The following is a 25,448-nucleotide window of genomic DNA, read 5'->3' on the forward strand; positions in this document are numbered from 1 at the left end:
TCTCAGGATTGGATGGGAAGAGTTGGATATCACATCTCATGCCATAGGAAGGGTCTCAGGTTTGGTAGAAGCATTGGGATATCACATCTCATGCTATAGGAAGGGTCTCAGGATTGTAATGGGAAGGAGTTGGATATCACATCTCATGATAAAGGAAGGGTCTCAGGTTTGGAAGGGGAAGGATTTGGATATCACATCTCAAGTTATAGGACGGGTCTGTGGTTTGCTATTAGAAGCATTGAGATATCATATCTCATGCTATCGGAAGGGTCTCAGGATTGGATTGGGAAGGAGTTGGATATCACATCTCATGTTATAGGAAGGGCCTCAAGATTGGAATGGGAAGGACTTGGATATCACATCTCATGTTATAGGAAGGGTCTCAGGTTTGTTATTAGAAGCATTGAGATATCACATCTCATGTTATAGGACAGTCTCAGGTTTGGTATTAGAAGCATTGAGATATCATATCTCATGGTATAGGACGGGTCTCAGGATTGGAATGGGAAGGAGTTGGATATGACATCTCATGCTAAAGGAAGGGTCTCAGGTTTGGAAGGGGAAGGATTTGGATATCACATCTCAATTTATAGGACGGGTCTGTGGTTTGGTATTAGAAGCATTGAGATATCATATCTCATGCTATCGGAAGGGTCTCAGGATTGGATTGGGAAGGAGTTGGATATCTCATCTCATGTTATAGGAAGGGACTCAGGATTGGAATGGGAAGGATTTGGATATCACATCTCATATTATAGGAAGTGTCTCAGGTTTGTTATTAGAAGCATTGAGATATCACATCTCATGGTATAGGACGGGTCTCAGGATTGGAATGGGAAGAAGTTGGATATCACATATCATGCTATAGGAAGGGTCTCATGATTGGAATGGGAAGTAGTTTGATATCACATCTCATGCCATAGGAAGGTCTCAGGTATGGTAGAAGCATTAAGAAATCACATCTCATGCTATCGGAAGGGTCTCATGATTGGATTGGGAAGGAGTTGGATATCCCTTCTCATGCTATAGGACGGGTCACAGGTTGGAATTGGAAGGAGTTGGATATCACATATGCTATCGGAAGGGTCTCAGGATTGGAATGGGAAGGAGTTGGATATCACATCTCATGTTATAGGGAGGGTCTCAGGTTTGATATTAGAAGCATTGAGATATCATATCTCATGCTATCGGAATGGTCTCCGGATTGGATTGGGAAGGAGTTGGATATCACATCTCATGTTATAGGAAGGGTCTCAGGATTGGATGGGAAGAGTTGGATATCACATCTCATGCCATAGGAAGAGTCTCAGGTTTGGTAGAAGCATTGGGATATCACATCTCATGCTATAGGAAGGGTCTCAGGATTGGAATGGGAAGGAGTTGGATATCACATCTCATGATAAAGGAAGGGTCTCAGGTTTGGAAGGGGAAGGATTTGGATATCACATCTCAAGTTATAGGACGGGTCTGTGGTTTGCTATTAGAAGCATTGAGATATCATATCTCATGCTATCGGAAGGGTCTCAGGATTGGATTGGGAAGGAGTTGGATATCACATCTCATGTTATAGGAAGGGCCTCAAGATTGGAATGGGAAGGACTTGGATATCACATCTCATGTTATAGGAATGGTCTCAGGTTTGTTATTAGAATCATTGAGATATCACATCTCATGTTATAGGACAGTCTCAGGTTTGGTATTAGAAGCATTGAGATATCATATCTCATGATATAGGACGGGTCTCAGGATTGGAATGTGAAGGAGTTGGATATGACATCTCATGCTAAAGGAAGGGTCTCAGGTTTGGAAGGGGAAGGATTTGGATATCACATCTCAATTTATAGGACGGGTCTGTAGTTTGGTATTAGAAGCATTGAGATATCATATCTCATGCTATCGGAAGGGTCTCAGGATTGGATTGGGAAGGAGTTGGATATCTCATCTCATGTTATAGGAAGGGTCTCAGGATTGGAATGGGAAGGATTTGGATATCACATCTCATGTTATAGGAAGGGTCTCAGGTTTGTTTTTAGAAGCATTGAGATATCGCATCTCATGTTATAGGACAGTCTCAGGTTTGTTATTAGACGCATTGAGATATCATATCTCATGGTATAGGACGGGTCTCAGGATTGGAATGGGAAGGAGTTGGATATCACATCTCATGCTATAGGTAGGGTCTCAGGATTGGAATGGGAAGGATTTGGATATCACATCTCATGTTATAGGAAGTGTCTCAGGTTTGTTATTAGAAGCATTGAGATATCACATCTCATGTTATAGGACAGTCTCAGGTTTGGTATTAGAAGCATTGAGTTATCACATCTCATGGTATAGGACGGGTCTCAGGATTGGAATGGGAAGGAGTTGGATATCACATATCATGCTATAGGAAGGGTCTCAGGATTGGAATGGGAAGTAGTTTGATATCACATCTCATGCCATAGGAAGGTCTCAGGTATGGTAGAAGCATTAAGAAATCACATCTCATGCTATCGGAAGGGTCTCAGGATTGGATTGGGAAGGAGTTGGATATCCAATCTCATGCTATAGGACGGGTCACAGGTTGGAATTGGAAGGAGTTGGATATCACATATGCTATCGGAAGGGTCTCAGGATTGGATTGGGAAGGAGTTGGATATCACATCTCATGTTATAGGAAGGGTCTCAGGATTGGATGGGAAGAGTTGGATATCACATCTCATGCCATAGGAAGGGTCTCAGGTTTGGTATAAGCATTGGGATATCACATCTCATGCTATAGGAAGGGTCTCAGGATTGGAATGGGAAGGAGTTGGATATCACATCTCATGATAAAGGAAGGGTCTCAGGTTTGGAAGGGGAAGGATTTGGATATCACATCTCAAGTTATAGGACGGGTCTGTGGTTTGCTATTAGAAGCATTGAGATATCATATCTCATGCTATCGGAAGGGTCTCAGGATTGGATTGGGAAGGAGTTGGATATCACATCTCATGTTATAGGAAGGGCCTCAAGATTGGAATGGGAAGGACTTGGATATCACATCTCATGTTATAGGAAGGGTCTCAGGTTTGTTATTAGAAGCATTGAGATATCACATCTCATGTTATAGGACAGTCTCAGGTTTGGTATTAGAAGCATTGAGATATCATATCTCATGGTATAGGACGGGTCTCGGGATTGGAATGGGAAGGAGTTGGATATCACATCTCATGCTATAGGACGGGTCACAGGTTGGAATTGGAAGGAGTTGGATATCACATATGCTATCGGAAGGGTCTCAGGATTGGATTGGGAAGGAGTTGGATATCACATCTCATGTTATAGGAAGGGTCTCAGGATTGGATGGGAAGAGTTGGATATCACATCTCATGCCATAGGAAGGGTCTCAGGTTTGGTATAAGCATTGGGATATCACATCTCATGCTATAGGAAGGGTCTCAGGATTGGAATGGGAAGGAGTTGGATATCACATCTCATGATAAAGGAAGGGTCTCAGGTTTGGAAGGGGAAGGATTTGGATATCACATCTCAAGTTATAGGACGGGTCTGTGGTTTGCTATTAGAAGCATTGAGATATCATATCTCATGCTATCGGAAGGGTCTCAGGATTGGATTGGGAAGGAGTTGGATATCACATCTCATGTTATAGGAAGGGCCTCAAGATTGGAATGGGAAGGACTTGGATATCACATCTCATGTTATAGGAAGGGTCTCAGGTTTGTTATTAGAAGCATTGAGATATCACATCTCATGTTATAGGACAGTCTCAGGTTTGGTATTAGAAGCATTGAGATATCATATCTCATGGTATAGGACGGGTCTCGGGATTGGAATGGGAAGGAGTTGGATATCACATCTCATGCTATAGGAAGGGTCTCAGGATTGGAATGGGAAGGATTTGGATATCACATCTCATGTTATAGGAAGGGTCTCAGGTTTGTTATTAGAAGCATTGAGATATCACATCTCATGGTATAGGACGGGTCTCAGGATTGGAATGGGAAGGAGTTTGATATCACATCTCATGCCATAGGAAGGTCTTCTCAGGTATGGTAGAAGCATTAAGATATCACATCTCATGCTATCGGAAGGGTCTCAGGATTGGATTGGGAAGGAGTTGGATATCACATCTCATGTTATAGGAAGGGTCTCAGGATTGGATGGGAAGGGTTGGATATCACATCTCATGCTATAGGAAGGGTCTCAGGTTTGGTAGAAGCATTGAGATATCACATCTCATGCTATTTGAAGGGTCTCAGGATTGGAATGGGAAGGAGTTGGATATCACATCTCATGATAAAGGAAGGGTCTCAGGTTTGGAAGGGGAAGGATTTGGATATCACATCTCAAGTTATAGGACGGGTCTGTGGTTTGGTATTAGAAGCATTGAGATATCATATCTCATGCTATCGGAAGGGTCTCAGGATTGGATTGGGAAGGAGTTGGATATCACATCTCATGTTATAGGAAGGGTCTCAAGATTGGAATGGGAAGGACTTGGATATCACATCTCATGTTATAGGAAGGGTCTCAGGTTTGTTATTAAAAGCATTGAGATATCACATCTCATGTTATAGGACAGTCTCAGGTTTGGTATTAGAAGCATTGAGATATAACATCTCATAGTATAGGACGGGTGTCAGGATTGGAATGGGAAGGAGTTGGATATCACATCTCATGCTATAGGAAGGGTCTCAGGTTTGGTAGAAGCATTGAGATATCACATCTCATGCTATCGGAAAGGTCTCAGGATTGGATTGGGAAGGAGTTGGATATCACATCTCATGCTATAGGAAGGGTCTCAGGTTTGGTAGAAGCATTGAGATATCACATCCCATGCTATAGGAAGGGTCTCAGGATTGGAATGGGAAGGAGTTGGATAACACATCTCATGCTATAGGAAGGGTCTCAGGTTTGGTAGAAGCATTAGGATATCACATCTCATGCTATAGGAAGGGTCTCAGGATTGGAATGGGAAGGATTTGGATATCACATCTCATGCTAAAGGAAGGGTCTCAGGTTTGGAAGGGGGAGGATTTGGATATCACATCTCAAATTATAGGACGGGTCTATGGTTTGGTATTAGAAGCATTGAGGTATCATATCTCATGCTATCGGAAGGGTCTCAGGATTGGATTGGGAAGGAGTTGGATATCACATCTTATGTTATAGGAAGGGTCTCAGGATTGGATGGGAAGAGTTGGATATCACATCTCATGCTATAGGAAGGGTCTCAGGTTTGGTAGAAGCATTGGGATATCACATCTCATGCTATAGGAAGGGTCTCAGGATTGGAATGGGAAGGAGTTGGATATCACATCTCATGCTAAAGGAAGGGTCTCAGGATTGGAATGGGAAGGATTTGAATATCACATCTCATGTTATAGGAAGGGTCTCAGGTTTGTTTTTAGAAGCAATGAGATATCATATCTTATGCTATCGGAAGGGTCTCAGGATTGGATTGGGAAGGAGTTGGATATCACATCTCATGTTACAGGAAGGGTCTCAGGATTGGAATGGGAAGGAGTTGGATATCATATCTCATGCTATAGGAAGGGTCACAGGTTGGAATTGGAAGGACTTTGATATCACATCTCATGCTATCGGAAGGGTCTCAGGATTGGATTGGGAAGGAGTTGGATATCACATCTCATGTTATAGGAAGGGTCTCACGATTGGATGGGAAGAGTTGGATATCACATCTCATGTTATAGGAAGGGTATCAGGATTGGAATGGGAAGGACTTTGATATCACATCTCACGCTATAGGGAGGGTCTCAGGTTTGGTATTAGAAGCATTGAGATATCACATCTCATGCTATTGGAAGGGTCTCAGGATTGGATTGGGAAGGAGTTGGATATCACATCTCATGGTATAGGAAGGGTCTCAGGATTGGATGGGAAGAGTTGGATATCACATCTCATGCTATAGGAAGGGTCTCAGGTTTGGTAGAAGCATTGGGATATCACATCTCATGCTATAGGAAGGGTCTCAGGATTGGAATGGGGAGGAGTTGGATATCACATCTCATGCTAAAGGAAGGGTCTCAGGTTTGGAAGGGGAAGGATTTGGATATCACATCTCAAGATATAGGTCGGGTCTGTGGTTTGTTATTAGAAGCATTGAGATATCACATCTCATGTTATAGGACAGTCTCAGGTTTGGTATTAGAAGCATTGAGATAGCATATCTCATGGTATAGTACGGGTCTCAGGATTGGAATGGGAAGGAGTTGGATATCACATCTCATGTTATAGGAAGAATCTCAGGTTTGGTATTAATAGCATTGAGATATCACATCTCATGCTATAGGAAGGGTCTCAGGATTGGAATGGGAAGGAGTTGTATATCACATCTCATGCTATAGGGAGGGTCTCAGGTTTGGTATTAGAAACATTGAGATATCTCATCTCATGGTATAGGAAGGGTCTCAGGATTGGAATCGGAACGAGTTGGATATAACATCTCATGTTATAGGAAGGGTCTCAGGTTTGGTATTAGAAGCACTGAGATATCAAATCTCATGCTAAATGAAGGGACGCAGGATTGGAATGGGAAGGAGTTGGATATCACATTTCATGCTATAGGAACGGTCCAACTTTGGTATTAGAAGCATTGAGATATCACATCTCTTGGAAGGGGCTCAGTATTGGAATGGGAAGGAGTTGGATATCATATCTCATGTTATAGGAATGATCCCAGGTTTGGTATTAAGAGCATTGAGATATCACATCTCATGCTATAGGAAGGGTCTCAGGATTGGAATGGGAAGGAGTTGGATATCACATCTCATGCTATAGGAAGGGTCTCAGGTTTGGTAGAAGCATTGAGATATCACATCTCATGCTATAGGAAGGGCCTCATGATTGGAATGGGAAGGAGTTGGATATCACATCTCAGGCTATGGGAAGGGTCAAAGGATTGGAATGGGAAGGAGTTGGATATCACATCTCATGCTATAGGGAGGGTCTCAGGTTTGGTATTAGAAGCATTGAGATATCATATCTCATGCTATCGGAATGGTCTCAGGATTGGATTGGGAAGGAGTTGGATATCACATCTCATGTTATAGGAAGGGTCTCAGGATTGGATGGGAAGAGTTGGATATCACATCTCATGCCATAGGAAGAGTCTCAGGTTTGGTAGAAGCATTGGGATATCACATCTCATGCTATAGGAAGGGTCTCAGGATTGGAATGGGAAGGAGTTGGATATCACATCTCATGATAAAGGAAGGGTCTCAGGTTTGGAAGGGGAAGGATTTGGATATCACATCTCAAGTTATAGGACGGGTCTGTGGTTTGCTATTAGAAGCATTGAGATATCATATCTCATGCTATCGGAAGGGTCTCAGGATTGGATTGGGAAGGAGTTGGATATCACATCTCATGTTATAGGAAGGGCCTCAAGATTGGAATGGGAAGGACTTGGATATCACATCTCATGTTATAGGAAGGGTCTCAGGTTTGTTATTAGAAGCATTGAGATATCACATCTCATGTTATAGGACAGTCTCAGGTTTGGTATTAGAAGCATTGAGATATCATATCTCATGATATAGGACGGGTCTCAGGATTGGAATGTGAAGGAGTTGGATATGACATCTCATGCTAAAGGAAGGGTCTCAGGTTTGGAAGGGGAAGGATTTGGATATCACATCTCAATTTATAGGACGGGTCTGTAGTTTGGTATTAGAAGCATTGAGATATCATATCTCATGCTATCGGAAGGGTCTCAGGATTGGATTGGGAAGGAGTTGGATATCTCATCTCATGTTATAGGAAGGGTCTCAGGATTGGAATGGGAAGGATTTGGATATCACATCTCATGTTATAGGAAGGGTCTCAGGTTTGTTTTTAGAAGCATTGAGATATCGCATCTCATGTTATAGGACAGTCTCAGGTTTGTTATTAGACGCATTGAGATATCATATCTCATGGTATGGGACGGGTCTCAGGATTGGAATGGGAAGGAGTTGGATATCACATCTCATGCTATAGGTAGGGTCTCAGGATTGGAATGGGAAGGATTTGGATATCACATCTCATGTTATAGGAAGGGTCTCAGGATTGGAATGGGAAGTAGTTTGATATCACATCTCATGGCATAGGAAGGTCTCAGGTATGGTAGAAGCATTAAGAAATCACATCTCATGCTATCGGAAGGGTCTCAGGATTGGATTGGGAAGGAGTTGGATATCCAATCTCATGCTATAGGACGGGTCACAGGTTGGAATTGGAAGGAGTTGGATATCACATATGCTATCGGAAGGGTCTCAGGATTGGATTGGGAAGGAGTTGGATATCACATCTCATGTTATAGGAAGGGTCTCAGGATTGGAATGGGAAGGAGTTGGATATCACATATCATGCTATAGGAAGGGTCTCAGGATTGGAATGGGAAGTAGTTTGATATCACATCTCATGGCATAGGAAGGTCTCAGGTATGGTAGAAGCATTAAGAAATCACATCTCATGCTATCGGAAGGGTCTCAGGATTGGATTGGGAAGGAGTTGGATATCCAATCTCATGCTATAGGACGGGTCACAGGTTGGAATTGGAAGGAGTTGGATATCACATATGCTATCGGAAGGGTCTCAGGATTGGATTGGGAAGGAGTTGGATATCACATCTCATGTTATAGGAAGGGTCTCAGGATTGGATGGGAAGAGTTGGATATGACATCTCATGCCATAGGAAGGGTCTCAGGTTTGGTATAAGCATTGGGATATCACATCTCATGCTATAGGAAGGGTCTCAGGATTGGAATGGGAAGGAGTTGGATATCACATCTCATGATAAAGGAAGGGTCTCAGGTTTGGAAGGGGAAGGATTTGGATATCACATCTCAAGTTATAGGACGGGTCTGTGGTTTGCTATTAGAAGCATTGAGATATCATATCTCATGCTATCGGAAGGGTCTCAGGATTGGATTGGGAAGGAGTTGGATATCACATCTCATGTTATAGGAAGGGCCTCAAGATTGGAATGGGAAGGACTTGGATATCACATCTCATGTTATAGGAAGGGTCTCAGGTTTGTTATTAGAAGCATTGAGATATCACATCTCATGTTATAGGACAGTCTCAGGTTTGGTATTAGAAGCATTGAGATATCATATCTCATGGTATAGGACGGGTCTCGGGATTGGAATGGGAAGGAGTTGGATATCACATCTCATACTATAGGACGGGTCACAGGTTGGAATTGGAAGGAGTTGGATATCACATATGCTATCGGAAGGGTCTCAGGATTGGATTGGGAAGGAGTTGGATATCACATCTCATGTTATAGGAAGGGTCTCAGGATTGGATGGGAAGAGTTGGATATCACATCTCATGCCATAGGAAGGGTCTCAGGTTTGGTATAAGCATTGGGATATCACATCTCATGCTATAGGAAGGGTCTCAGGATTGGAATGGGAAGGAGTTGGATATCACATCTCATGATAAAGGAAGGGTCTCAGGTTTGGAAGGGGAAGGATTTGGATATCACATCTCAAGTTATAGGACGGGTCTGTGGTTTGCTATTAGAAGCATTGAGATATCATATCTCATGCTATCGGAAGGGTCTCAGGATTGGATTGGGAAGGAGTTGGATATCACATCTCATGTTATAGGAAGGGCCTCAAGATTGGAATGGGAAGGACTTGGATATCACATCTCATGTTATAGGAAGGGTCTCAGGTTTGTTATTAGAAGCATTGAGATATCACATCTCATGTTATAGGACAGTCTCAGGTTTGGTATTAGAAGCATTGAGATATCATATCTCATGGTATAGGACGGGTCTCGGGATTGGAATGGGAAGGAGTTGGATATCACATCTCATGCTATAGGAAGGGTCTCAGGATTGGAATGGGAAGGATTTGGATATCACATCTCATGTTATAGGAAGGGTCTCAGGTTTGTTATTAGAAGCATTGAGATATCACATCTCATGGTATAGGATGGGTCTCAGGATTGGAATGGGAAGGAGTTTGATATCACATCTCATGCCATAGGAAGGTCTTCTCAGGTATGGTAGAAGCATTAAGATATCACATCTCATGCTATCGGAAGGGTCTCAGGATTGGATTGGGAAGGAGTTGGATATCACATCTCATGTTATAGGAAGGGTCTCAGGATTGGATGGGAAGGGTTGGATATCACATCTCATGCTATAGGAAGGGTCTCAGGTTTGGTAGAAGCATTGAGATATCACATCTCATGCTATTTGAAGGGTCTCAGGATTGGAATGGGAAGGAGTTGGATATCACATCTCATGATAAAGGAAGGGTCTCAGGTTTGGAAGGGGAAGGATTTGGATATCACATCTCAAGTTATAGGACGGGTCTGTGGTTTGGTATTAGAAGCATTGAGATATCATATCTCATGCTATCGGAAGGGTCTCAGGATTGGATTGGGAAGGAGTTGGATATCACATCTCATGTTATAGGAAGGGTCTCAAGATTGGAATGGGAAGGACTTGGATATCACATCTCATGTTATAGGAAGGGTCTCAGGTTTGTTATTAAAAGCATTGAGATATCACATCTCATGTTATAGGATAGTCTCAGGTTTGGTATTAGAAGCATTGAGATATAACATCTCATAGTATAGGACGGGTGTCAGGATTGGAATGGGAAGGAGTTGGATATCACATCTCATGCTATAGGAAGGGTCTCAGGTTTGGTAGAAGCATTGAGATATCACATCTCATGCTATCGGAAAGGTCTCAGGATTGGATTGGGAAGGAGTTGGATATCACATCTCATGTTATAGGAAGGATCTCAGGTTTGGTATTAATAGCATTGAGATATCACATCCCATGCTATAGGAAGGGTCTCAGGATTGGAATGGGAAGGAGTTGGATAACACATCTCATGCTATAGGAAGGGTCTCAGGTTTGGTAGAAGCATTAGGATATCACATCTCATGCTATAGGAAGGGTCTCAGGATTGGAATGGGAAGGATTTGGATATCACATCTCATGCTAAAGGAAGGGTCTCAGGTTTGGAAGGGGGAGGATTTGGATATCACATCTCAATTTATAGGACGGGTCTATGGTTTGGTATTAGAAGCATTGAGGTATCATATCTCATGCTATCGGAAGGGTCTCAGGATTGGATTGGGAAGGAGTTGGATATCACATCTCATGTTATAGGAAGGGTCTCAGGATTGGATGGGAAGAGTTGGATATCACATCTCATGCTATAGGAAGGGTCTCAGGTTTGGTAGAAGCATTGGGATATCACATCTCATGCTATAGGAAGGGTCTCAGGATTGGAATGGGAAGGAGTTGGATATCACATCTCATGCTAAAGGAAGGGTCTCAGGATTGGAATGGGAAGGATTTGAATATCACATCTCATGTTATAGGAAGGGTCTCAGGTTTGTTATTAGAAGCAATGAGATATCATATCTTATGCTATCGGAAGGGTCTCAGGATTGGATTGGGAAGGAGTTGGATATCACATCTCATGTTACAGGAAGGGTCTCAGGATTGGAATGGGAAGGAGTTGGATATCATATCTCATGCTATAGGAAGGGTCACAGGTTGGAATTGGAAGGACTTTGATATCACATCTCACGCTATAGGGAGGGTCTCAGGTTTGGTATTAGAAGCATTGAGATATCACATCTCATGCTATCGGAAGGGTCTCAGGATTGGATTGGGAAGGAGTTGGATATCACATCTCATGTTATAGGAAGGGTCTCACGATTGGATGGGAAGAGTTGGATATCACATCTCATGTTATAGGAAGGGTATCAGGATTGGAATGGGAAGGACTTTGATATCACATCTCACGCTATAGGGAGGGTCTCAGGTTTGGTATTAGAAGCATTGAGATATCACATCTCATGCTATTGGAAGGGTCTCAGGATTGGATTGGGAAGGAGTTGGATATCACATCTCATGGTATAGGAAGGGTCTCAGGATTGGATGGGAAGAGTTGGATATCACATCTCATGCTATAGGAAGGGTCTCAGGTTTGGTAGAAGCATTGGGATATCACATCTCATGCTATAGGAAGAGTCTCAGGATTGGAATGGGGAGGAGTTGGATATCACATCTCATGCTAAAGGAAGGGTCTCAGGTTTGGAAGGGGAAGGATTTGGATATCACATCTCAAGTTATAGGTCGGGTCTGTGGTTTGTTATTAGAAGCATTGAGATATCACATCTCATGTTATAGGACAGTCTCAGGTTTGGTATTAGAAGCATTGAGATAGCATATCTCATGGTATAGTACGGGTCTCAGGATTGGAATGGGAAGGAGTTGGATATCACATCTCATGTTATAGGAAGGATCTCAGGTTTGGTATTAATAGCATTGAGATATCACATCTCATGCTATAGGAAGGGTCTCAGGATTGGAATGGGAAGGAGTTGTATATCACATCTCATGCTATAGGGAGGGTCTCAGGTTTGGTATTAGAAACATTGAGATATCTCATCTCATGGTATAGGAAGGGTCTCAGGATCGGAATCGGAAGGAGTTGGATATAACATCTCATGTTATAGGAAGGGTCTCAGGTTTGGTATTAGAAGCACTGAGATATCAAATCTCATGCTAAATGAAGGGACGCAGGATTGGAATGGGAAGGAGTTGGATATCACATTTCATGCTATAGGAACGGTCCAACTTTGGTATTAGAAGCATTGAGATATCACATCTCTTGGAAGGGGCTCAGTATTGGAATGGGAAGGAGTTGGATATCATATCTCATGTTATAGGAATGATCCCAGGTTTGGTATTAAGAGCATTGAGATATCACATCTCATGCTATAGGAAGGGTCTCAGGATTGGAATGGGAAGGAGTTGGATATCACATCTCATGCTATAGGAAGGGTCTCAGGTTTGGTAGAAGCATTGAGATATCACATCTCGTGCTATAGGAAGGGCCTCATGATTGGAATGGGAAGGAGTTGGATATCACATCTCAGGCTATGGGAAGGGTCAAAGGGTTGGAATGGGAAGGAGTTGGATATCACATCTTATGCTATAGGGAGGGTCTCAGGTTTGGTATTAGAAGCATTGAGATATCATATCTCATGCTATCGGAATGGTCTCAGGATTGGATTGGGAAGGAGTTGGATATCACATCTCATGTTAAAGGAAGGGTCTCAGGATTGGATGGGAAGAGTTGGATATCACATCTCATGCCATAGGAAGAGTCTCAGGTTTGGTAGAAGCATTGGGATATCACATCTCATGCTATAGGAAGGGTCTCAGGATTGGAATGGGAAGGAGTTGGATATCACATCTCATGATAAAGGAAGGGTCTCAGGTTTGGAAGGGGAAGGATTTGGATATCACATCTCAAGTTATAGGACGGGTCTGTGGTTTGCTATTAGAAGCATTGAGATATCATATCTCATGCTATCGGAAGGGTCTCAGGATTGGATTGGGAAGGAGTTGGATATCACATCTCATGTTATAGGAAGGGCCTCAAGATTGGAATGGGAAGGACTTGGATATCACATCTCATGTTATAGGAAGGGTCTCAGGTTTGTTATTAGAAGCATTGAGATATCACATCTCATGTTATAGGACAGTCTCAGGTTTGGTATTAGAAGCATTGAGATATCATATCTCATGATATAGGACGGGTCTCAGGATTGGAATGTGAAGGAGTTGGATATGACATCTCATGCTAAAGGAAGGGTCTCAGGTTTGGAAGGGGAAGGATTTGGATATCACATCTCAATTTATAGGACGGGTCTGTAGTTTGGTATTAGAAGCATTGAGATATCATATCTCATGCTATCGGAAGGGTCTCAGGATTGGATTGGGAAGGAGTTGGATATCTCATCTCATGTTATAGGAAGGGTCTCAGGATTGGAATGGGAAGGATTTGGATATCACATCTCATGTTATAGGAAGGGTCTCAGGTTTGTTTTTAGAAGCATTGAGATATCGCATCTCATGTTATAGGACAGTCTCAGGTTTGTTATTAGACGCATTGAGATATCATATCTCATGGTATAGGACGGGTCTCAGGATTGGAATGGGAAGGAGTTGGATATCACATCTCATGCTATAGGTAGGGTCTCAGGATTGGAATGGGAAGGATTTGGATATCACATCTCATGTTATAGGAAGTGTCTCAGGTTTGTTATTAGAAGCATTGAGATATCACATCTCATGTTATAGGACAGTCTCAGGTTTGGTATTAGAAGCATTGAGATATCACATCTCATGGTATAGGACGGGTCTCAGGATTGGAATGGGAAGGAGTTGGATATCACATATCATGCTATAGGAAGGGTCTCAGGATTGGAATGGGAAGTAGTTTGATATCACATCTCATGCCATAGGAAGGTCTCAGGTATGGTAGAAGCATTAAGAAATCACATCTCATGCTATCGGAAGGGTCTCAGGATTGGATTGGGAAGGAGTTGGATATCACATCTCATGTTATAGGAAGGGTCTCAGGATTGGATGGGAAGAGTTGGATATCACATCTCATGCCATAGGAAGGGTCTCAGGTTTGGTATAAGCATTGGGATATCACATCTCATGCTATAGGAAGGGTCTCAGGATTGGAATGGGAAGGAGTTGGATATCACATCTCATGATAAAGGAAGGGTCTCAGGTTTGGAAGGGGAAGGATTTGGATATCACATCTCAAGTTATAGGACGGGTCTGTGGTTTGCTATTAGAAGCATTGAGATATCATATCTCATGCTATCGGAAGGGTCTCAGGATTGGATTGGGAAGGAGTTGGATATCACATCTCATGTTATAGGAAGGGCCTCAAGATTGGAATGGGAAGGACTTGGATATCACATCTCATGTTATAGGAAGGGTCTCAGGTTTGTTATTAGAAGCATTGAGATATCACATCTCATGTTATAGGACAGTCTCAGGTTTGGTATTAGAAGCATTGAGATATCATATCTCATGGTATAGGACGGGTCTCGGGATTGGAATGGGAAGGAGTTGGATATCACATCTCATGCTATAGGACGGGTCACAGGTTGGAATTGGAAGGAGTTGGATATCACATATGCTATCGGAAGGGTCTCAGGATTGGATTGGGAAGGAGTTGGATATCACATCTCATGTTATAGGAAGGGTCTCAGGATTGGATGGGAAGAGTTGGATATCACATCTCATGCCATAGGAAGGGTCTCAGGTTTGGTATAAGCATTGGGATATCACATCTCATGCTATAGGAAGGGTCTCAGGATTGGAATGGGAAGGAGTTGGATATCACATCTCATGATAAAGGAAGGGTCTCAGGTTTGGAAGGGGAAGGATTTGGATATCACATCTCAAGTTATAGGACGGGTCTGTGGTTTGCTATTAGAAGCATTGAGATATCATATCTCATGCTATCGGAAGGGTCTCAGGATTGGATTGGGAAGGAGTTGGATATCACATCTCATGTTATAGGAAGGGCCTCAAGATTGGAATGGGAAGGACTTGGATATCACATCTCATGTTATAGGAAGGGTCTCAGGTTTGTTATTAGAAGCATTGAGATATCACATCTCATGTTATAGGACAGTCTCAGGTTTGGTATTAGAAGCATTGAGATATCATATCTCATGGTATAGGACGGGTCTCGGGATTGGAATGGGAAGGAGTTGGATATCACATCTCATGCTATAGGAAGGGATCAGGATTGGAATGGGAAGGATTTGGATATCACATCTCATGTTATAGGAAGGGTCTCAGGTTTGTTATTAGAAGCATTGAGATATCACATCTCATGGTATAGGACGGGTCTCAGGATTGGAATGGGAAGGAGTTTGATATCACATCTCATGCCATAGGAAGGTCTTCTCAGGTATGGTAGAAGCATTAAGATATCACATCTCATGCTATCGGAAGGGTCTCAGGATTGGATTGGGAAGGAGTTGGATATCACATCTCATGTTATAGGAAGGGTCTCAGGATTGGATGGGAAGGGTTGGATATCACATCTCATGCTATAGGAAGGGTCTCAGGTTTGGTAGAAGCATTGAGATATCACATCTCATGCTATTTGAAGGGTCTCAGGATTGGAATGGGAAGGAGTTGGATATCACATCTCATGATAAAGGAAGGGTCTCAGGTTTGGAAGGGGAAGGATTTGGATATCACATCTCAAGTTATAGGACGGGTCTGTGGTTTGGTATTAGAAGCATTGAGATATCATATCTCATGCTATCGGAAGGGTCTCAGGATTGGATTGGGAAGGAGTTGGATATCACATCTCATGATAAAGGAAGGGTCTCAGGTTTGGAAGGGGAAGGATTTGGATATCACATCTCATGCTATAGGAAGGGTCTCAGGTTTGGTAGAAGCATTGAGATATCACATCTCATGCTATTTGAAGGGTCTCAGGATTGGAATGGGAAGGAGTTGGATATCACATCTCATGATAAAGGAAGGGTCTCAGGTTTGGAAGGGGAAGGATTTGGATATCACATCTCATGTTATAGGAAGGGTCTCAAGATTGGAATGGGAAGGACTTGGATATCACATCTCATGTTATAGGAAGGGTCTCAGGTTTGTTATTAAAAGCATTGAGATATCACATCTCATGTTATAGGACAGTCTCAGGTTTGGTATTAGAAGCATTGAGATATAACATCTCATAGTATAGGACGGGTGTCAGGATTGGAATGGGAAGGAGTTGGATATCACATCTCATGCTATAGGAAGGGTCTCAGGTTTGGTAGAAGCATTGAGATATCACATCTCATGCTATCGGAAAGGTCTCAGGATTGGATTGGGAAGGAGTTGGATATCACATCTCATGTTATAGGAAGGATCTCAGGTTTGGTATTAATAGCATTGAGATATCACATTCCATGCTATAGGAAGGGTCTCAGGATTAGAATGGGAAGGAGTTGGATAACACATCTCATGCTATAGGAAGGGTCTCAGGTTTGGTAGAAGCATTAGGATATCACATCTCATGCTATAGGAAGGGTCTCAGGATTGGAATGGGAAGGATTTGGATATCACATCTCATGCTAAAGGAAGGGTCTCAGGTTTGGAAGGGGGAGGATTTGGATATCACATCTCAATTTATAGGACGGGTCTATGGTTTGGTATTAGAAGCATTGAGGTATCATATCTCATGCTATCGGAAGGGTCTCAGGATTGGATTGGGAAGGAGTTGGATATCACATCTCATGTTATAGGAAGGGTCTCAGGATTGGATGGGAAGAGTTGGATATCACATCTCATGCTATAGGAAGGGTCTCAGGTTTGGTAGAAGCATTGGGATATCACATCTCATGCTATAGGAAGGGTCTCAGGATTGGAATGGGAAGGAGTTGGATATCACATCTCATGCTAAAGGAAGGGTCTCAGGATTGGAATGGGAAGGATTTGAATATCACATCTCATGTTATAGGAAGGGTCTCAGGTTTGTTATTAGAAGCAATGAGATATCATATCTTATGCTATCGGAAGGGTCTCAGGATTGGATTGGGAAGGAGTTGGATATCACATCTCATGTTACAGGAAGGGTCTCAGGATTGGAATGGGAAGGAGTTGGATATCATATCTCATGCTATAGGAAGGGTCACAGGTTGGAATTGGAAGGACTTTGATATCACATCTCACGCTATAGGGAGGGTCTCAGGTTTGGTATTAGAAGCATTGAGATATCACATCTCATGCTATCGGAAGGGTCTCAGGATTGGATTGGGAAGGAGTTGGATATCACATCTCATGTTATAGGAAGGGTCTCACGATTGGATGGGAAGAGTTGGATATCACATCTCATGTTATAGGAAGGGTATCAGGATTGGAATGGGAAGGACTTTGATATCACATCTCACGCTATAGGGAGGGTCTCAGGTTTGGTATTAGAAGCATTGAGATATCACATCTCATGCTATTGGAAGGGTCTCAGGATTGGATTGGGAAGGAGTTGGATATCACGTCTCATGGTATAGGAAGGGTCTCAGGATTGGATGGGAAGAGTTGGATATCACATCTCATGCTATAGGAAGGGTCTCAGGTTTGGTAGAAGCATTGGGATATCACATCTCATGCTATAGGAAGGGTCTCAGGATTGGAATGGGGAGGAGTTGGATATCACATCTCATGCTAAAGGAAGGGTCTCAGGTTTGGAAGGGGAAGGATTTGGATATCACATCTCAAGTTATAGGTCGGGTCTGTGGTTTGTTATTAGAAGCATTGAGATATCACATCTCATGTTATAGGACAGTCTCAGGTTTGGTATTAGAAGCATTGAGATAGCATATCTCATGGTATAGTACGGGTCTCAGGATTGGAATGGGAAGGAGTTGGATATCACATCTCATGTTATAGGAAGGATCTCAGGTTTGGTATTAATAGCATTGAGATATCACATCTCATGCTATAGGAAGGGTCTCAGGATTGGAATGGGAAGGAGTTGTATATCACATCTCATGCTATAGGGAGGGTCTCAGGTTTGGTATTAGAAACATTGAGATATCTCATCTCATGGTATAGGAAGGGTCTCAGGATTGGAATCGGAAGGAGTTGGATATAACATCTCATGTTATAGGAAGGGTCTCAGGTTTGGTATTAGAAGCACTGAGATATCAAATCTCATGCTAAATGAAGGGACGCAGGATTGGAATGGGAAGGAGTTGGATATCACATTTCATGCTATAGGAACGGTCCAACTTTGGTATTAGAAGCATTGAGATATCACATCTCTTGGAAGGGGCTCAGTATTGGAATGGGAAGGAGTTGGATATCATATCTCATGTTATAGGAATGATCCCAGGTTTGGTATTAAGAGCATTGAGATATCACATCTCATGCTATAGGAAGGGTCTCAGGATTGGAATGGGAAGGAGTTGGATATCACATCTCATGCTATAGGAAGGGTCTCAGGTTTGGTAGAAGCATTGAGATATCACATCTCATGCTATAGGAAGGGCCTCATGATTGGAATGGGAAGGAGTTGGATATCACATCTCAGGCTATGGGAAGGGTCAAAGGATTGGAATGGGAAGGAGTTGGATATCACATCTTATGCTATAGGGAGGGTCTCAGGTTTGGTATTAGAAGCATTGAGATATCATATCTCATGCTATCGGAATGGTCTCAGGATTGGATTGGGAAGGAGTTGGATATCACATCTCATGTTAAAGGAAGGGTCTCAGGATTGGATGGGAAGAGTTGGATATCACATCTCATGCCATAGGAAGAGTCTCAGGTTTGGTAGAAGCATTGGGATATCACATCTCATGCTATAGGAAGGGTCTCAGGATTGGAATGGGAAGGAGTTGGATATCACATCTCATGATAAAGGAAGGGTCTCAGGTTTGGAAGGGGAAGGATTTGGATATCACATCTCAAGTTATAGGACGGGTCTGTGGTTTGCTATTAGAAGCATTGAGATATCATATCTCATGCTATCGGAAGGGTCTCAGGATTGGATTGGGAAGGAGTTGGATATCACATCTCATGTTATAGGAAGGGCCTCAAGATTGGAATGGGAAGGACTTGGATATCACATCTCATGTTATAGGAAGGGGCTCAGGTTTGTTATTAGAAGCATTGAGATATCACATCTCATGTTATAGGACAGTCTCAGGTTTGGTATTAGAAGCATTGAGATATCATATCTCATGATATAGGACGGGTCTCAGGATTGGAATGTGAAGGAGTTGGATATGACATCTCATGCTAAAGGAAGGGTCTCAGGTTTGGAAGGGGAAGGATTTGGATATCACATCTCAATTTATAGGACGGGTCTGTAGTTTGGTATTAGAAGCATTGAGATATCATATCTCATGCTATCGGAAGGGTCTCAGGATTGGATTGGGAAGGAGTTGGATATCTCATCTCATGTTATAGGAAGGGTCTCAGGATTGGAATGGGAAGGATTTGGATATCACATCTCATGTTATAGGAAGGGTCTCAGGTTTGTTTTTAGAAGCATTGAGATATCGCATCTCATGTTATAGGACAGTCTCAGGTTTGTTATTAGACGCATTGAGATATCATATCTCATGGTATAGGACGGGTCTCAGGATTGGAATGGGAAGGAGTTGGATATCACATCTCATGCTATAGGTAGGGTCTCAGGATTGGAATGGGAAGGATTTGGATATCACATCTCATGTTATAGGAAGTGTCTCAGGTTTGTTATTAGAAGCATTGAGATATCACATCTCATGTTATAGGACAGTCTCAGGTTTGGTATTAGAAGCATTGAGATATCACATCTCATGGTATAGGACGGGTCTCAGGATTGGAATGGGAAGGAGTTGGATATCACATATCATGCTATAGGAAGGGTCTCAGGATTGGAATGGGAAGTAGTTTGATATCACATCTCATGCCATAGGAAGGTCTCAGGTATGGTAGAAGCATTAAGAAATCACATCTCATGCTATCGGAAGGGTCTCAGGATTGGATTGGGAAGGAGTTGGATATCCAATCTCATGCTATAGGACGGGTCACAGGTTGGAATTGGAAGGAGTTGGATATCACATATGCTATCGGAAGGGTCTCAGGATTGGATTGGGAAGGAGTTGGATATCACATCTCATGTTATAGGAAGGGTCTCAGGATTGGATGGGAAGAGTTGGATATCACATCTCATGCCATAGGAAGGGTCTCAGGTTTGGTATAAGCATTGGGATATCACATCTCATGCTATAGGAAGGGTCTCAGGATTGGAATGGGAAGGAGTTGGATATCACATCTCATGATAAAGGAAGGGTCTCAGGTTTGGAAGGGGAAGGATTTGGATATCACATCTCAAGTTATAGGACGGGTCTGTGGTTTGCTATTAGAAGCATTGAGATATCATATCTCATGCTATCGGAAGGGTCTCAGGATTGGATTGGGAAGGAGTTGGATATCACATCTCATGTTATAGGAAGGGCCTCAAGATTGGAATGGGAAGGACTTGGATATCACATCTCATGTTATAGGAAGGGTCTCAGGTTTGTTATTAGAAGCATTGAGATATCACATCTCATGTTATAGGACAGTCTCAGGTTTGGTATTAGAAGCATTGAGATATCATATCTCATGGTATAGGACGGGTCTCGGGATTGGAATGGGAAGGAGTTGGATATCACATCTCATGCTATAGGACGGGTCACAGGTTGGAATTGGAAGGAGTTGGATATCACATATGCTATCGGAAGGGTCTCAGGATTGGATTGGGAAGGAGTTGGATATCACATCTCATGTTATAGGAAGGGTCTCAGGATTGGATGGGAAGAGTTGGATATCACATCTCATGCCATAGGAAGGGTCTCAGGTTTGGTATAAGCATTGGGATATCACATCTCATGCTATAGGAAGGGTCTCAGGATTGGAATGGGAAGGAGTTGGATATCACATCTCATGATAAAGGAAGGGTCTCAGGTTTGGAAGGGGAAGGATTTGGATATCACATCTCAAGTTATAGGACGGGTCTGTGGTTTGCTATTAGAAGCATTGAGATATCATATCTCATGCTATCGGAAGGGTCTCAGGATTGGATTGGGAAGGAGTTGGATATCACATCTCATGTTATAGGAAGGGCCTCAAGATTGGAATGGGAAGGACTTGGATATCACATCTCATGTTATAGGAAGGGTCTCAGGTTTGTTATTAGAAGCATTGAGATATCACATCTCATGTTATAGGACAGTCTCAGGTTTGGTATTAGAAGCATTGAGATATCATATCTCATGGTATAGGACGGGTCTCGGGATTGGAATGGGAAGGAGTTGGATATCACATCTCATGCTATAGGAAGGGTCTCAGGATTGGAATGGGAAGGATTTGGATATCACATCTCATGTTATAGGAATGGTCTCAGGTTTGTTATTAGAAGCATTGAGATATCACATCTCATGGTATAGGACGGGTCTCAGGATTGGAATGGGAAGGAGTTTGATATCACATCTCATGCCATAGGAAGGTCTTCTCAGGTATGGTAGAAGCATTAAGATATCACATCTCATGCTATCGGAAGGGTCTCAGGATTGGATTGGGAAGGAGTTGGATATCACATCTCATGTTATAGGAAGGGTCTCAGGATTGGATGGGAAGAGTTGGATATCACATCTCATGCTATAGGAATGGTCTCAGGTTTGGTAGAAGCATTGAGATATCACATCTCATGCTATTTGAAGGGTCTCAGGATTGGAATGGGAAGGAGTTGGATATCACATCTCATGATAAAGGAAGGGTCTCAGGTTTGGAAGGGGAAGGATTTGGATATCACATCTCAAGTTATAGGACGGGTCTGTGGTTTGGTATTAGAAGCATTGAGATATCATATCTCATGCTATCGGAAGGGTCTCAGGATTGGATTGGGAAGGAGTTGGATATCACATCTCATGTTATAGGAAGGGTCTCAAGATTGGAATGGGAAGGACTTGGATATCACATCTCATGTTATAGGAAGGGTCTCAGGTTTGTTATTAAAAGCATTGAGATATCACATCTCATGTTATAGGACAGTCTCAGGTTTGGTATTAGAAGCATTGAGATGTAACATCTCATAGTATAGGACGGGTGTCAGGATTGGAATGGGAAGGAGTTGGATATCACATCTCATGCTATAGGAAGGGTCTCAGGTTTGGTAGAAGCATTGAGAAATCACATCTCATGCTATCGGAAAGGTCTCAGGATTGGATTGGGAAGGAGTTGGATATCACATCTCATGTTATAGGAAGGATCTCAGGTTTGGTATTAATAGCATTGAGATATCACATCCCATGCTATAGGAAGGGTCTCAGGATTGGAATGGGAAGGAGTTGGATAACACATCTCATGCTATAGGAAGGGTCTCAGGTTTGGTAGAAGCATTAGGATATCACATCTCATGCTATAGGAAGGGTCTCAGGATTGGAATGGGAAGGATTTGGATATCACATCTCATGCTAAAGGAAGGGTCTCAGGTTTGGAAGGGGGAGGATTTGGATATCACATCTCAATTTATAGGACGGGTCTATGGTTTGGTATTAGAAGCATTGAGGTATCATATCTCATGCTATCGGAAGGGTCTCAGGATTGGATTGGGAAGGAGTTGGATATCACATCTCATGTTATAGGAAGGGTCTCAGGATTGGATGGGAAGAGTTGGATATCACATCTCATGCTATAGGAAGGGTCTCAGGTTTGGTAGAAGCATTGGGATATCACATCTCATGCTATAGGAAGGGTCTCAGGATTGGAATGGGAAGGAGTTGGATATCACATCTCATGCTAAAGGAAGGGTCTCAGGATTGGAATGGGAAGAATTTGAATATCACATCTCATGTTATAGGAAGGGTCTCAGGTTTGTTATTAGAAGCAATGAGATATCATATCTTATGCTATCGGAAGGGTCTCAGGATTGGATTGGGAAGGAGTTGGATATCACATCTCATGTTACAGGAAGGGTCTCAGGATTGGAATGGGAAGGAGTTGGATATCATATCTCATGCTATAGGAAGGGTCACAGGTTGGAATTGGAAGGACTTTGATATCACATCTCACGCTATAGGGAGGGTCTCAGGTTTGGTATTAGAAGCATTGAGATATCACATCTCATGCTATCGGAAGGGTCTCAGGATTGGATTGGGAAGGAGTTGGATATCACATCTCATGTTATAGGAAGGGTCTCACGATTGGATGGGAAGAGTTGGATATCACATCTCATGTTATAGGAAGGGTATCAGGATTGGAATGGGAAGGACTTTGATATCACATCTCACGCTATAGGGAGGGTCTCAGGTTTGGTATTAGAAGCATTGAGATATCACATCTCATGCTATTGGAAGGGTCTCAGGATTGGATTGGGAAGGAGTTGGATATCACATCTCATGGTATAGGAAGGGTCTCAGGATTGGATGGGAAGAGTTGGATATCACATCTCATGCTATAGGAAGGGTCTCAGGTTTGGTAGAAGCATTGGGATATCACATCTCATGCTATAGGAAGGGTCTCAGGATTGGAATGGGGAGGAGTTGGATATCACATCTCATGCTAAAGGAAGGGTCTCAGGTTTGGAAGGGGAAGGATTTGGATATCACATCTCAAGTTATAGGTCGGGTCTGTGGTTTGTTTTTAGAAGCATTGAGATATCACATCTCATGTTATAGGACAGTCTCAGGTTTGGTATTAGAAGCATTGAGATAGCATATCTCATGGTATAGTACGGGTCTCAGGATTGGAATGGGAAGGAGTTGGATATCACATCTCATGTTATAGGAAGGATCTCAGGTTTGGTATTAATAGCATTGAGATATCACATCTCATGCTATAGGAAGGGTCTCAGGATTGGAATGGGAAGGAGTTGTATATCACATCTCATGCTATAGGGAGGGTCTCAGGTTTGGTATTAGAAACATTGAGATATCTCATCTCATGGTATAGGAAGGGTCTCAGGATTGGAATCGGAAGGAGTTGGATATAACATCTCATGTTATAGGAAGGGTCTCAGGTTTGGTATTAGAAGCACTGAGATATCAAATCTCATGCTAAATGAAGGGACGCAGGATTGGAATGGGAAGGAGTTGGATATCACATTTCATGCTATAGGAACGGTCCAACTTTGGTATTAGAAGCATTGAGATATCACATCTCTTGGAAGGGGCTCAGTATTGGAATGGGAAGGAGTTGGATATCATATCTCATGTTATAGGAATGATCCCAGGTTTGGTATTAAGAGCATTGAGATATCACATCTCATGCTATAGGAAGGGTCTCAGGATTGGAATGGGAAGGAGTTGGATATCACATCTCATGCTATAGGAAGGGTCTCAGGTTTGGTAGAAGCATTGAGATATCACATCTCAAGCTATAGGAAGGGCCTCATGATTGGAATGGGAAGGAGTTGGATATCACATCTCAGGCTATGGGAAGGGTCAAAGGATTGGAATGGGAAGGAGTTGGATATCACATCTCATGCTATAGGGAGGGTCTCAGGTTTGGTATTAATAGCATTGAGATATCACATCTCATGCTATAGGAAGGGTCTCAGGATTGGATGGGAAGGAGTGGATTTCACATTTCATGCTATAGGAAGGGTCTCCGGTTTAGTAGAAGCATTGAGATATCACATCTCATGCTATAGGAAGGGCCTTATGATTGGAATGGGAAGGAGTTGGATATCACATCTCATACTATCGGAAGGGTCTCAGGATTGGATTGGGAAGGAGTTGGATATCCCATCTCATGCTATAGGAAGGGTCACAGGTTGGAATTGGAAGGAGTTGGATATCACATCTCATGTTATAGGAAGGGTATCAGGATTGGAATGGGAAGGACTTTGATATCACATCTCGCTATAGGGAGGGTCTCAGGTTTGATATTAGAAGCATTGAGATATCACATCTCATGCTATCATAAGGGTCTCAGGATAGGAATGGGAAGGAGTTGGATATCACATCTCATGCTATAGGAAGGGTCTCATGATTGGAATGGGAAGGATTTGGATATCACATCTCATGTTATAGGAAGGGTCTCAGGTTTGTTATTAGAAGCATTGAGATATATCTCATGCTATCGGAAGGGTCTCAGGATTGGATTGGGA

This window comes from Ambystoma mexicanum, chromosome 5q (genome assembly GCF_040938575.1).
Source record: "Ambystoma mexicanum isolate Mex_15411 chromosome 5q, UKY_AmexF1_1, whole genome shotgun sequence".
Classification (NCBI taxonomy): domain Eukaryota; kingdom Metazoa; phylum Chordata; class Amphibia; order Caudata; family Ambystomatidae; genus Ambystoma; species Ambystoma mexicanum.